Consider the following 13,248-nt stretch of genomic DNA (forward strand, 5'->3'; position numbering starts at 1 on the left):
GTGATGGGCTGGGCCACCCACAGTGCTCACTCCCTCCGTTTCTCTCCAAAGGCCCTCCAAGGACAGGTCCTCCATCGGAGACGTGGGTCCACCCTGAGGGCCCCAGGAACCCGGGGCTGCCCTGTGCCTGGGGCTGTGACATCTGAGAAGAGATACTGTGGCACCGGGGATTCTGGGGTCCCCAGACCTGGAATGCCACCTCCAGAGGTCCCCATTTTGTCCTTCCTGCCACTCAGTTTCCTCTCTTGGCCCTGGCAGGCCTGTGCCTTCTGTTAGAGCCCCTCTGGTGCTGCCCCCTCTGCACCCTGTTGGACTCCTCCCGCTCCTTGTCCTCCATCACGCTGAGCCCAAATCTGTCTCCTTAAGCATAGCAGAGCCAGGCTGTTCTCAGAGAGGATTTATGTGCCCCTCGCAGAGCAGGCAGGGATTTATCCTCCCATTCCTCTGTTCCCTCTCAGTCGTTAGGGCGGAAGTGGGCCTCCCCGGCGCGTGGCAAAGCTGTGAAATACCACTGTGCCCTGCATGGTGCTTGTGCCCGCGTCGGCCGCTGGCTCACAGGCGTGGGGGCAGAGCCTGGGGGCTGCAGAATCTCCTCCCAGTGGTGACCCATAGGAAGCTGGGGAGAGCACTGGCCCGAACAGGTGCTCTGGTGGACCGCTGTGTGCACCAGACTGTCCCCCAAGCAATGAGGCCCCCACCCACCATCAAATGTCCTCTGGGCGCAGGTCCACTGGCAAACCGTTCCCGGTGGTCCTGAGGGGGATTCGCCCCATCCCCAGCCCATCCTCCAGCATTGGCCTCTCCCAACATCTAATCCTCAAACACCTGAGAGGGGCTTATGCCTGGGCAGGGTTGCTCTGAGTCATGGAGCTGCTTTACTGTCGGCCCCCAGAGGGCCCCCCACCCCGCCTCTAAGCAAGGACCCCACTGTATGTTGCCTGCCATCCTCTCGGGAAGCCAGCTCCACCCTGAGAAGATGAAAACTGGGTTTTGCACCCGCCCCTGCTATTTCTCAGGGTTTGCTCAGAGGCCCTGGAGCCGATGGTCATGGCTCAGAGCACATTCTCCCCTCAGCTGTGTCCACACACTCTAGCCCCCCAGGTAGCCCCCCATCCTCAGGCCAGAACTGGACACCAGCACAGCCCATTGTGGGGTGGAAGGCACTCCGTCGATGGGTGTTAATGTGCCCTGTCCCCTCCTCACCTGCTCGGCAAGTGTCCACTGAATGCCTGCCTGTCCCCTCCTCACCTGCTCAGCAAGTGTCCACTGAGCACCTACTGTGTGCAGGACCCACGGCCAGGCCTGCTTTGGTTGAAGTCTGTGTAATGTTTTTCAGACTGGGGCCCTTTCCAGGGGAGAGTGGATCCCCCACCCCCCACTCTGCCTGTCCTGAGCACCCTTAGACCAGGCCACGGTGCAGAGCAGCGGCGCTGGGAATGGCGCTTTCATTGGCTAGGATGGTGAGGAAGCCTTCTTAGCTCGCCAAGACGTTGTCATGGAGACCCCTCTCTCACTGCCACCCTCCTTCTTCCCGTCTCTAGGGAACGGGGTCCCCTGAAGAAGACCAGCAGCTCTGCGGGGGCTCAGGATCTCTGCATTGCTGGGGGGACTCACCTCACCTTCTGGGGACTCTGAACCATGAAAAGAGCGACCAAGCCCAGTTGTGCGGACTCGGAGAGGCTCGGACCCCCAGGGCACTCTGTCCCACAGGAATGTGGCAGGTTCCCTGCAGCAGGGTTCCCTGCAGGACAGAGGGACACAGCATCCCGGTGGTGCTGAGCCTCCCAGCTCTCTTGGGGTCTAACCGCTTCACAAAGGGGACCTGAAGGTTAGGAAGTTCTGGGCGTTGGGAGCAGCTGGCTGGGCCCCCCAGAGCCACAGATGGTGGCCCAGAAAAGCCAGCCTGACCACAGCCTGAGGTGACAGCATCCTGTGGCCAAAAGCTCAGCCCTGAAGCAGCTCCTGGGTGTGACTGGGCTGGCTGACAACAACCTGGGGCCCGAGGCCTGGCTGCTCTAAGCCTAGTGCTGAGAAGGAGAGAAACACCCGTCCTTTGACTTCCTGCTGGACCTAGGGGCTGGCCCGGGGTCCTCAGCGTCTGCGTGGTGCTGGAGTGTGCAGGCGGTGTGAGTGCGTGTGCACATCCGGCGCAGGTGTCGCTGTGACTCTGTTGCTTGGACACCTTACCTGTTTGCAAGGCTCCCGTCTGGGCCTCAGTCTCCCCAGCTGCAAAGGAAGTGGCAGGCAGCACGGATTAGCTCCCCTGCAAGCCCTTCTGACATTCTGGGAGCCCCCGTTGTGCCAAGGGCCAGCCTGGACACTTCCGCCTCCCTCCAAATGTCAGCAAGGGAGGGAACTCAAGCTCCCTGGAACGGAGTGTCTTACTGTGACTTATTGGATCACAAACAGTTTAATAAGGAGAGGGATGGGGAGGGCATGCCCGCCTGCTTACCTCATAAATTAGGCATCAGATGTTCACAAAGGTGTCTTTGAGTAAACAGAATCATCTTGCTGGAGGAAGGGCTGTGTCTACAGGCCAGGCAGTGAGTTCCGGGGGATGGCACCGCCAAGATGGCGAAGACGAGGCCCCTGCACATGTCTAGCGTGCCCTTAGGCAAGCCCGGGGTCAGGCAGGAGTGTCTCGCAAAGACCTTGGGGCAGCTTGGCAGGGAGATGTGGCCTTTGAGGGGCTCAGTCACCCCATCCCCATCTCTGAGGCCAGACTCAGCCCAGGGCCTGGACTCCGGACCTCTATAGCAGGGTCAGGACCAGCTGCAGCCACCTCAGCTGCCCAGCCAGGAAGCAGAGGCTGTGGGAGGCAGGTCTGCAGGAAGCTGTGGGGCCTCGGGCACTTTCCTTCATCTCCCACCCCCGTCCCCGCACCTCGGCCCCTCTTCAGGCCCAGTGCAGGGTCCCACAGTGTCTCCTTCACCCACGGAGGGGTTGCTCCTACCTGACACAAGACCTCAGGGCTTCTCTCCCTTCAGGGTCTGGGTCTGTTCCATGGGCGGGTGGATTCAGTCCCAGAGGCACGGTGGGGATGCGGGCATCTTCTTCTCCTTAGAGAGCCTTGGTTTTGGTTTTTGCACTGGACACTGGATGGGGAGTGGTTGTGGGCTCCGGGCCCTCAGGCACCACCTTCCTCCCTCCTCTTCCTCTTTGCCAGAAGCAGTGCCTTCCCTGTGACCTCCACAGACAGCCAGGTCACATGCACACAGAGCTCCCTGTCCCCTGGCCCGGATTCACACTGGGCTCCAGCCAAGGGCCCTATGCCCCAGGCAGCCCCGAGCAGGGTCTTGGTGGCCAGAGGCAGCCAGGGAGTAGGGTGATTCCAGTGGGCACCTCCCACATGTGGGCTCTGCCCACCACCCCACCTGGGGTGTAGGCTCGCTCTAGAGATGGAGAGAAGCAGGCCAGGGGTTGTGCTGGGGATGGCCCCATGGGAAGGGAGGCCAAAGGCAGGATCGGGTGAGCTGGAGGCCCAGAGGGTGGGGGTTCTTGGTGTGCAGCGAGAGGGAACAGAGGCTGGGGACTCAGGACTCCCTTGGTGGCGGGTGGTTGGGTGGGCCTTGTCCATGTCCTGGGAGTGGGCAGAGAGGCATCTGTGCTCCTGTGTGTGTAGAGGGGCACCCGGACTCCAGGTCCAAAGGCCTGCCCTCCTCTGCCATGTAGGATTGTGGGAATCCTCGGCCCCAGTCCTGGCTCTGCTAGAAATCTTGATGGATCTTGGCTTTGGAGAAAGTGAGGTTCCCTTCCCTAACCCAGTCCGGACCCAGGCGGCATCCTGGGTAACAACCTCCCCCTGCAGAGTGATGAGGCAGAGGGCAGAGTTGCTTACACTGCCTTCTAAAAGCCCCATTCATTCTCCGCGAGAGACGCACTCCCTAACTCATGCCGGAACGCAGAGGGATGATTTTCAGTAAACCGGCCCTTTCGGGGCCTGAATCACTGTAACAGCAGGCGCAGGGCAGATTTACGCGCAGCCCACCCTCTGCTGCCATCGGCACCGGCAGGCAGCCCCTTGTTTAGGAGACAATTTACTGCTTTGGGTTGTTTCTTGGCTTTTCTGAAGCAGGGGCCTGAGTTCGAACTTCCTGTCTGCTGAGAGAAGCCGGAGCGCAGCGGCATGGGACAAGGGCTCGCAGTCCCAGTGGCCCGAGCAGGAGCTCAGCGGCATGGGACAGGGGCTGGCCATCCCTGTGGCCCGAGCAGGAGCGCAGCGGCATGGGACAGGGGCTGGCCATCCCTGTGGCCCGAGCAGGAGCGCAGCGGCATGGGACAGGGGCTGGCCATCCCTGTGGCCCGAGCAGGAGCGCAGCGGAGTGGGACGAGGGCTCGAGGCCCCTGTGGCCCGAGGAGGACCAGGCCAGCTTTCCCTGTCCTCAGCCGGCCTCTCAGTGAGGCCAGGCCCTGTCCTAGATAGATGGGAGAATGCACTCCTGGGGTCTCCCTTCCTGGGCTGGGAACCAAGCATGAGAAAGTGCATGCTGGCGTGAGGCCTGGACACCTGGCGTGCACTAGAGTATCAGAGTCAACTAGGGCTCTGCCTCAGTTTCCTAATCTATAAAACAGGGTCTTCATTTTCCCAGCTCAATCCGCAGGGCTGCTGTGGGGACACAATGGGGCCGTGGGGGTCATATGCTCTGCATACCTGGTCCACAGGTGAGGCTGAGGCCTGGGATGACTCAGGGACAGAAGGGAGCTGGGATCCAGGTGTGGGTCCTCCCTGTCACCTCTGGTAGACCCAAGGCCCCATGCTGTATGCCCCCACCCCCTGGGGAGTGTGACGTAAACATTTCCCTCCCCGGATCAAGCCTTTGGTCTCCAGACAGGGGTAGGTGCCGGGGGGCCGGGGTCTCTGGACAGGAGTAGGTGCCGGGGGGCCTGGGTCTCTGGACGGGGGCATGTGCCGGGGGGCCTGTGTCTCTGGACAGGGGTAGCTGCTGGGGGCGGGTGTCTCTGGGCAGGGGTAGGTGCCAGGGGTCCTGAGTCTCTGGACAGGGGAGGTGCCGGGGGCCCAGGTCTCAGGACAGGGGTAGGTGCCGGGGTCCTGAGTCTCTGGACAGGGTTAAGTGCTGGAGGCCTGGGTCTCTGGACAGGTGTAGGTGCCGGGACGCCTTGGTCTTTGGATAGGGGTAGGTGCTGCGGGGCCTGGGTCTCTGGAAGGGGCAGGTGCCTTGGTCTCTGTATAGGGGTAGGTGCCGGGGGGCCTGGGTCTCTGGAAGGGGCAGGTGCCGGGGTCCTAGGTCTCTGAACGGTGGTTGGTGCCAGGGTTGATGCCCCTGCAGGTGCCGGGTTCCAGGGCCTCTCGACAGGGGCATGTGCCGTGGGACCTGGGTCTCTGAACAGGGGTAGGTGCCGGGGGCCTGGGTCTCTGGACAGGGGCTGGTGCCGGGGGCCTGGGTCTCTCAACGGGGGTAGGTGCCTGGGGCCTGGGTCTCTGGACAGGATCAGGTGCCTGGGGGCCTGGGACTCGACATGGGTAGGTCCCGGGATCCAGGGCCTCTGGATACGGGCAGGTTCCGGGGGGCCTGGGTCTCTTGACAGGGGCAAATGCAGGGGCACCTGGGTCTCTGGACAGGGATAAGTGCTGGCTGGCCTGGGTCTGGGGACAGGGGTAGGTTCCCGGGGGGCCCGGGTCTCTGGACAGGGGTACGTACCGGGGTCCAGGGCCTCTGCACAGGGATAGGTGCCGGGGGCCCTGGGTCTCTGGACAGGGTAGGTGCCGGGGGCCTGGGTCTCTGGACAGGGGTAGGTGCCTGGGGGCCTGGGTCTCTGGACATGGGTAGGTGTGGGGTGCTGGACAGGGGTTGGTGTTGGGGGACCTCGGCCTCTGTACAGGGGTAGGTGTTGGGGGACCTTGGTCTCTGGACAGGGGTAGGTGCGGGGTCCTGGGCTTCTGGACAGAGGCAGCTGCCGGGGGTTGGGGTCTTTCGACAGGGGCAGATGCCGAGGGGCCTAGGCCTTGGTAGGTGCCAGAGTCCAGGGCCTCTGAACAGGGGCAGGTGCCGGGGTTTAGGTCTCTGTACAGGGGCAGGTGCTGGGGGCCTGGGTCTGTGGACAGGGGAAGGTGCCGGGGGGGGCTGGGTGTCTGGACAGTGGTAGGTGTCAGAGGGGCTGGGTGTCTGGATAGTGGTAGCTGCCGGGAGGCCTGGGTCTCTGGACAGGGTTAGGTGCCGGGGGGCCTGGGTCTCTGCACAGGGGTATGTGCCGGGTGGCCTGGGTCTCTGCACAGGGGTAGGTGCCGGGGGGCCTGGGTCTGTGGACAGGGGTAGATGCCGGGGTCCAGGGCCTCTGGACAGGGCTAGGTGCCGGGGTGCCTGAGTCTCTGGACAGGGGTAGGTGCCGGGGGGCCTGGGTCTCTGGACAGGGGTAGGTGCCGGGGGTCCTCGGTCTCTGGACGTGGTAAGTGCCATGGGCCCGTGTCTCTGGACAGGGGTAGGTGCCAGGGGTCCTCGGTCTCTGGACAGGGTAAGTGTCGTGGGCCTGAGTCTTCGGATAGGGGTAGGTGCCGGGGAGCCTGGTCCTCTGGACAGGGATAGGTGCCGGGGGGCCTGGGCCTGTGTAGGTGCCGGGGTCCAGGGCCTCTGGATAGGGGCAGGTGCCAGGGGGCCTTGGTCTCTGGACAGGGGTAGGTGCCGGGGGGCCTGGGCCTGGGTAGGTGTCGCGGTCCAGGGCCTCTGGACAGGGGCATGTGCCGGGGGGCCTGGGTCTGTGGACAGGGGTAGGTTCCGGGGGACCTGGGTCTCTGGACAGAGGCAGGTGCTGGGGGGCCTGGGTCTCTTGACACAGGTACGTGCCAGGGGTCTTGGGTCTTTGGACAGTGGTAGGTGCCGGGGGGCCTGTGTCTCTGGACAGGGGCAGGTGCTGGGGCCTGGGTCTCTGAACGGGGGTGGGTTCTGGGGGCATGGGTCTCTAGACGATGGTAGGTGCCGGGGGGCCTGGGCCTGGGTAGGTTCCGGGGTCCAGGGCCTCTGGACAGGGGCAGGTACTGGGGGGCCTGGGTCTCTGAACGGGGGTAGGTGCCAGGGGGCCTGGGTGTCTGGACAGGGGTAGGTGCCGGGGGTCCTGGGTCTCTGGACGGGGGTAGGTGCCGGGAGACCTGGGCCTGGGTAGGTGCCAGGGTCCAGGGCCTCTGGACAGGGGCAGGTGCCGGGGTCCTGGGTCTATGGACGGGACACGTGCCAGAGGCCTGGGTCTCTGGACAGGGGTATGTCCAGTCCCGGGGGGCCTGGGACTGGCTAGGTGCCGGGGGTCCTGGGCCTCTCGACAGGGGCAGGTGCCGGGGGTTTGGGTCTCTCGACAGGGGCAGAGACTGGCTGAGCAGAAGCTCTTTCGTTAGATCCCATTTATCAATTTTGGCTTTTGTTGCAATGGCTTTTGCTCTTTTAGTCATGAAGTCTTTGCCCTTGCCTATGTCCTGGATGAGATTGCTTAGGTTTTCTTCTAGGGTATTTATAGTTTTAGTTTTTATGTTTGCGTCTTTAATCCATCTTAATTTTTGTGTAAGATGTGAGGAATGGGTCTAGTTTCTGTTTTCTGCATATGGCTAGCCAGTTTTCCCAGCACCATTGATTAAATTGGGAACCCTTTCCCCATTGCTTGTTCTTGACAGATTTGTGGAAGATCAGATGGTTGTGGACGCGTGGTGTTATTTCTGAGGTCTCTGTTCTGTTCCTTTGGTCTACATATTTAGTTCGTACCGGTACCATGCTGTTTTGGTTACTGTGTCTCTTTAGAACAGTCTCCAGTCAGGTAGTGTGATCCCTCCAGCTTTGTTCTTTTGACTTAGGATTGTCTTGGCTATACGGGCTCTTTTTCGGTTTCACGTGAAATTTAAAGTAGTTGTTTCTGGTTTTGTGAAGAAAATCAGTGGTAGCTTGAGGGGAATAGCATTGAATTTACAAATTACTTTGGGCAGTATGGCCATTTTCACGATAATGATTCTTTCGACCCACGAGCATGGAATGTTTTTCCATTTGTTTGTGTCCTCTCTTATTTCTTTGAGCGGTAGCTTGTAGTTCTCCTTGAAGAGGTCCTTCACTTCCCTTGTAAGTTGTCTTCCTAGGTAATTTATTTTCTTTGTAACAATTGTGAATGGGAGGAGTTCACTCAAGGTTTGGCTCTCTGCTTGCCTGAGATGATGGGGTTTTATAAATATACACTCATGTAGTCTGTGAACAGAGACAATTTGATGTCCTCTCTTCCTGTTTGAATACACTTTGTTTCTTTTTTTTTGCTTGATTTCTCTGGCCAGAGCTTCCAATACTATGTTGAATAGGAGTGGTGAAAGCCGGCATCCTTGTCTTGTGCTGGATTTAAAGGGAATGATTCCAGCTTTTGCCCATTCATTATGGTACTGGCTATGGGTTTGTCATTAATAGCTCTTACTATTTAGAGATAGTTCTGTCAACACCTAGTTTATGGAGAGTTGTTAGCATGAAAGGGTGTTGAATTTTATCAAAGACCTTTTCTGCATCTATTGAGATAATCATGTGTTTTTTTTTTTTTTGGTCATTGGCCAGGGATATGTGCCGGGGGCCTGGTTCTCTGCACAGGTTAGGTGCCGGGATCCAGGGCATCTGGACAGGGCTAGGTGCCGGGAGCCCAGGGTCTCTGGACAGAGGTAGTTGCTGGGGCCCTGGGCCTGGGTAGGTGCTAGGGTCCAGTGCCTCTGGACAGGGGCAGGTGCCGGAAGGCCTGGGTCGGTCTCTGGACAGGGTTAGGTGCCTGGGGGCCTGGGTCTCTGGACAGGGGTATGTACCGGGGTTCAGGGCCTCTGGGCAGGGGTAGGTGCTGGGGGCCTGGTTCTCTGGACAGGGGTAGGTGCTGGGGGCCTTGGTCTCTGGACAGGGATAGGTGTACGGTCCTGGAAAGGGGTAGGTGTTAGGGGTCCTCGGCCTCTGGACAGGGGCAGGTGCAGGGGTTCAGGGCCTCTGGACAGGGGCAGGTGCCAAGGGTCTGGGCCTCTGGACAGGCGCAGGTGCCGGGGCGCATGGGTCTTTGGACAGGGGTAGGTGCCGGGGGGCCTGAGTCTCTAGAAACTGGTAGGTGCCGGGGTCTGGGTCTCTGGACAGGGGTAGGTGCCAGGGGCCTGGGTCTCTGGACAGGGGCTGGTGCCGAGGAGCCTGGGTCTCTGGACAGGGGCAGGTGCCGAGGAGCCTGGGTCTCTGGACAGGGGCAGGTGCCGAGGTCCAGGGCCTCTGGACAGGGCTAGGTGCCGGAGGCCCTGGGTCTCTGAACCGGGGTAGGTGCCGAGGGGCCTGGGACTTAGTAGGTGCTGGGCTCTAGGGCCTCTGGACAGAGGCAATTGCTGCGGGGCCTGGGTCTCTAGACAGGGGTAGGTGCCGGGGTCCTGGGTGTCTGCACAGGGGTAGCTGCCAGGGTCCGGGGTCTCTGGACATGGGTAGGTGCTGGGGGCCTGGGTGTCTGGACAGGGTTAGGTGCCGGGGTCCTGCGTCTCTGGACGGGATAGGTGCCGGGGGCCTGTGTCTGTGGACAGGGTTAGGTGCCGGGGGTTCTGGGTTTCTTGACAGGGGTAGGTCCCGGGGGGCCTGCGTCTCTGGACAGGGGTAGGTACCGGGGGCCTGTGTCTCTGGACAGGGGTAGGTGCCGGGGTCCAGGGCCTCTGGACAGGGCTAGGTGCCGGGGGACCTGATGTCTCTGGACAGGGCTTGGTGCCAGGGGGCCTGGATCTCTGGATAGTTGTCGGTGCCGAGGGGCCTGGGACTGGGTAGGTGCCGGGGTCCAGTGCCTCTGGACAGAGGCAGGTCCTGGGGAGCCTGGGTCTCTGGACAGGGGTAGGTGTCGCGGGGCCTGCATCTCTGGACAGGGCTAGATGTGGGGTCCTGGACCGGGGTAGGTGTTGGGGTCCTGGGCCTCTGGACAGGGGTAGGTGCCGGGGCCTGGGTCTGTGGACAGGGGTAGGTGCCGGGGGCCTGGGTCTCTGGACAGGGGTATGTGCTGGGGTCCAGGGCCTCTGGGCAGGGGTAGGTGCCCTCGGGGGCCTGGGTCCCTGGACGGGGTAGGTGCTGCGGGCCTGGTTCTCTGGACAGGGGTAGGTGCTGGGGGACCTTGGTCTCTGGACAGGGATAGGTGCGTGGTCCTGGAAAGGGGTAGGTGTTAGGGGTCCTCGGCCTCTGGACAGGGGCAGGTGCAGGGGTCCAGGGCCTCTGGACAGGGTCAGGTGCCGAGGTTCTGGGCCTCTGGACAGGCGCAGGTGCCGGGGCGCAAGGGTCTTTGGACAGGGGTAGGTGCCGGGGGGCCTGAGTCTCTAGAAACTGGTAGATGCCGGCGTCTGGGTCTCTGAACAGGGGTAGGTGCCAGGGGCCTGGGTCTCTGGACAGGGGCTGGTGCCGAGGAGCCTGGGTCTCTGGACAGGGGCAGGTGCCGAGGTCCAGGGCCTCTGGACAGGGCTAGGTGCCGGAGGCCCTGGGTCTCTGACCCGGGGTAGGTGCCGAGGGGCCTGGGACTTAGTAGGTGCTGGGCTCTAGGGCCTCTGGACAGAGGCAGTTGCCGGGGGGCCTGGGTCTCTAGACAGGGGTAGGTGCCGGGGTCCTGGGTCTCTGGACAGGGGTAGCTGCCAGGGTCCTGGGTCTCTGGACATGGGTAGGTGCCGGGGGCCTGGGTGTCTGGACAGGGTTAGGTGCCGGGGTCCTGCGTCTCTGGACGGGATAGGTGCCGGGGGCCTGTGTCTGTGGACAGGGTTAGGTGCCGGGTGTTCAGGGTTTCTTGACGGGGTAGGTCCCGGGGCGCCTGCGTCTCTGGACAGGGGTAGGTACCGGGGGCCTGTGTAGCTGGACAGGGGTAGGTGCCGGGGTCCAGGGCCTCTGGACAGGGCTAGGTGCCCGGGGACCTGATGTCTCTTGCTGTCTTTCTGTTTTTAATATTATTGATTTGTTGAACTAAGGCAGTAATACTAAAACCATCACTAGAAAGTACTATTTTTCTAAGAAGAAAACTGGATTTGTAAGAGTTAAAACTTTTTTAAAATCATAAGCTGATTTTATATTTAATGTTAGTACAACTAAAAGTATAAAGAATAAAAGAGAATAGTTAAATGGCAGGTAACGTACATATTAAGTACATACCACATGACAGACAGTAGTGGTTTATATACTTTATGTCATTCAGCCCCTAGGACCCCAAGGTGTAGGATTATTGCATACATGTTATGGATGAGGAAACTGAAGTTCAGAAATTTGAAATAATGTAAGATTCCAAATCTTTTATGTAGATGAACTGATACAGTATCTTCAGAGTGTGTGGTTTTTTCAACCTCCCGTTTTGTGTCTGGCTGGCAGCAGAGACTTCTCTGGCTACAGAAGTTAGGACAGTTTTATGAAGGAGGTGAAATTTAAGCTGAGCGTTGAAGAGTGAGTAGTATTTCAAAAAATAGGTCTTGATTTTGAAGTAAAACTATGCCATTTTAATTCTTCAGAAACTTTTTACTTTCAAAGAAAAAAAATAGAGGTTGTAGCTAGCATCTTGTATATGGGTAAGGTTTTTTAAACCATAGTGAAGTTGTATACTAAACATAATTGTTTAAGTCATTTTTTGTGGCTTGCTTTGACATTTTTGGTTATACATTTTAGAGTTGTATATTTTAAATCTTTGATCAGGAATGCAGACTTCCAGATTATAGTATAGATCCTGTTGAAAATATAAGTTGGTTTTGACAGCTTTTACCTATTTTGGAAATGGCCTTTTCTCTACAGTTTACTTATAACAAATTTAAAGCTCTATTATAAATGCTTTGTGGAATTAATTAGCTTTGTATTGCTATATAGTAGTAGTATAACTGAATTGTTCATAATGGAGGATGGGATTTGAAAAGTTTCTTATGTGGGACAGTTTTATACTTTAGCATACTACTATCCAAGTGAGTGGCATAGCTGGAGTGCCAGATGTTTGAGTAAATGTAATAATCTCATGAGTTAGAGTAGTTGTATTTGTTTTTAATTTATAAGTGAATAATTTGAATCCTAGTTCAACACTACCTTATGGTTGCAAAATAAGTCAGTGGAAAGGATAGGAGTTAAGGTTTCTTGACTTTTTCTGTATTCTCAGTTACAGTTTGCAAAGAAGAGTGTTAGCAAGTGTTATTGAGCTGTTATAAAAATATTCAGCTCTTAATTATGTACTAAAACAGAAGGAATAGTGTTTGGTAAATCAAAATATCAGATAACCACAGTACCATTTCCACTTGATTTTTAAAATGAATTCTATTATTCTTCCCTATTGACTGCCTTTCTATCTTATTTTGATCTGGCTAATAGTAAAGTAAGTTTGCCTGCCTTGAGTGTGTAGACTCACTTGAGAGAAGAATGACTTAGATACCTGAGAATAAATACTTTCCATATTATTACCATTCAGATATTTGAGAATTTACTGTTTTACTTTAAAGAGAAAACAAGTGCCTTTTTTCCCCATAGGTACTTGATTTTTAGATTCAAAAGTTAACAGTGCATTTAAAAGTTAAAGTTAATTTTTATCAAATTAAGACATTTGGATAAAATAATAAGACCCTGAACTAGAGGCATACATAAAAATTGTATATGTTGGAGCCCTTTTATGGTTTGAATGTTTCAGTATAAGTCTTACAAACTAGCCATTGTCTACTATGTATGGGACACAGATATACTGTTCAGTCAGAAAAGACTCATTTCAAGTATTGATTAGACTAAAAAGAATGTGCTATCTCAGTTTCACTCTGGCTGGGAAGCTAATGGACCTTTCTTGGGTCTAGGAGGTTACCACGTCTTTTTCCTCTCATCTCTCAGGCTTGAGATGCTCATCCTGCTTTTCTCTTCCATTTCAGCTCCCATCACCTACTTTGTCTCTTGTGGTTCCCTTCCTTTCTGTCTCCCAGTACCCTCCCTAAAGATTCTCCTATTCGCACTACATTGCCTATTTTATTGTTGTAGTTGAAGAAAAGCTAGCAGAGGACCTTTCATATTGAATTGCTCTATTGCTCTTCTGGACAGAACGGAGGGATGATCTCAAACACAGGTGCTGGGTTCAGGAGCAGTGTGGTTTTCAGCCCATTTGGTTTCAGCATCATTGGGTGCCTGAACCTCACCCTCAGAAATTCTGTTCAGTGTTCAGTTTGAAGACCATTGATTTTGTTTCATAAATGTATTGTTGAGAACTTTTAAGTAACTTACATTATTCAAATTTGGAATGATCCTTATTTAGTATTCATGTGTTTCAAAAGTACTCAGCCTAGTGCATGAGTGACATTTAACT

General features: G+C 56.8%; 1 long non-coding RNA gene across 2 annotated transcripts in view; it reads left to right on the top strand.

Annotated features, from left to right (window-relative positions):
- Positions 1 to 13,248, top strand: part of LOC135273096 (uncharacterized) — a 300,367-nt gene that overhangs the window by 285,993 nt on the left and 1,126 nt on the right. The window lies entirely within an intron of this gene.

The sequence above is a fragment of the Aotus nancymaae genome, unplaced genomic scaffold (assembly GCF_030222135.1).
Source record: "Aotus nancymaae isolate 86718 unplaced genomic scaffold, 86718_ANA_hifiasm-v0.15.2.pri h1tg000260l, whole genome shotgun sequence".
NCBI classification, from domain to species: Eukaryota; Metazoa; Chordata; class Mammalia; order Primates; family Aotidae; genus Aotus; species Aotus nancymaae.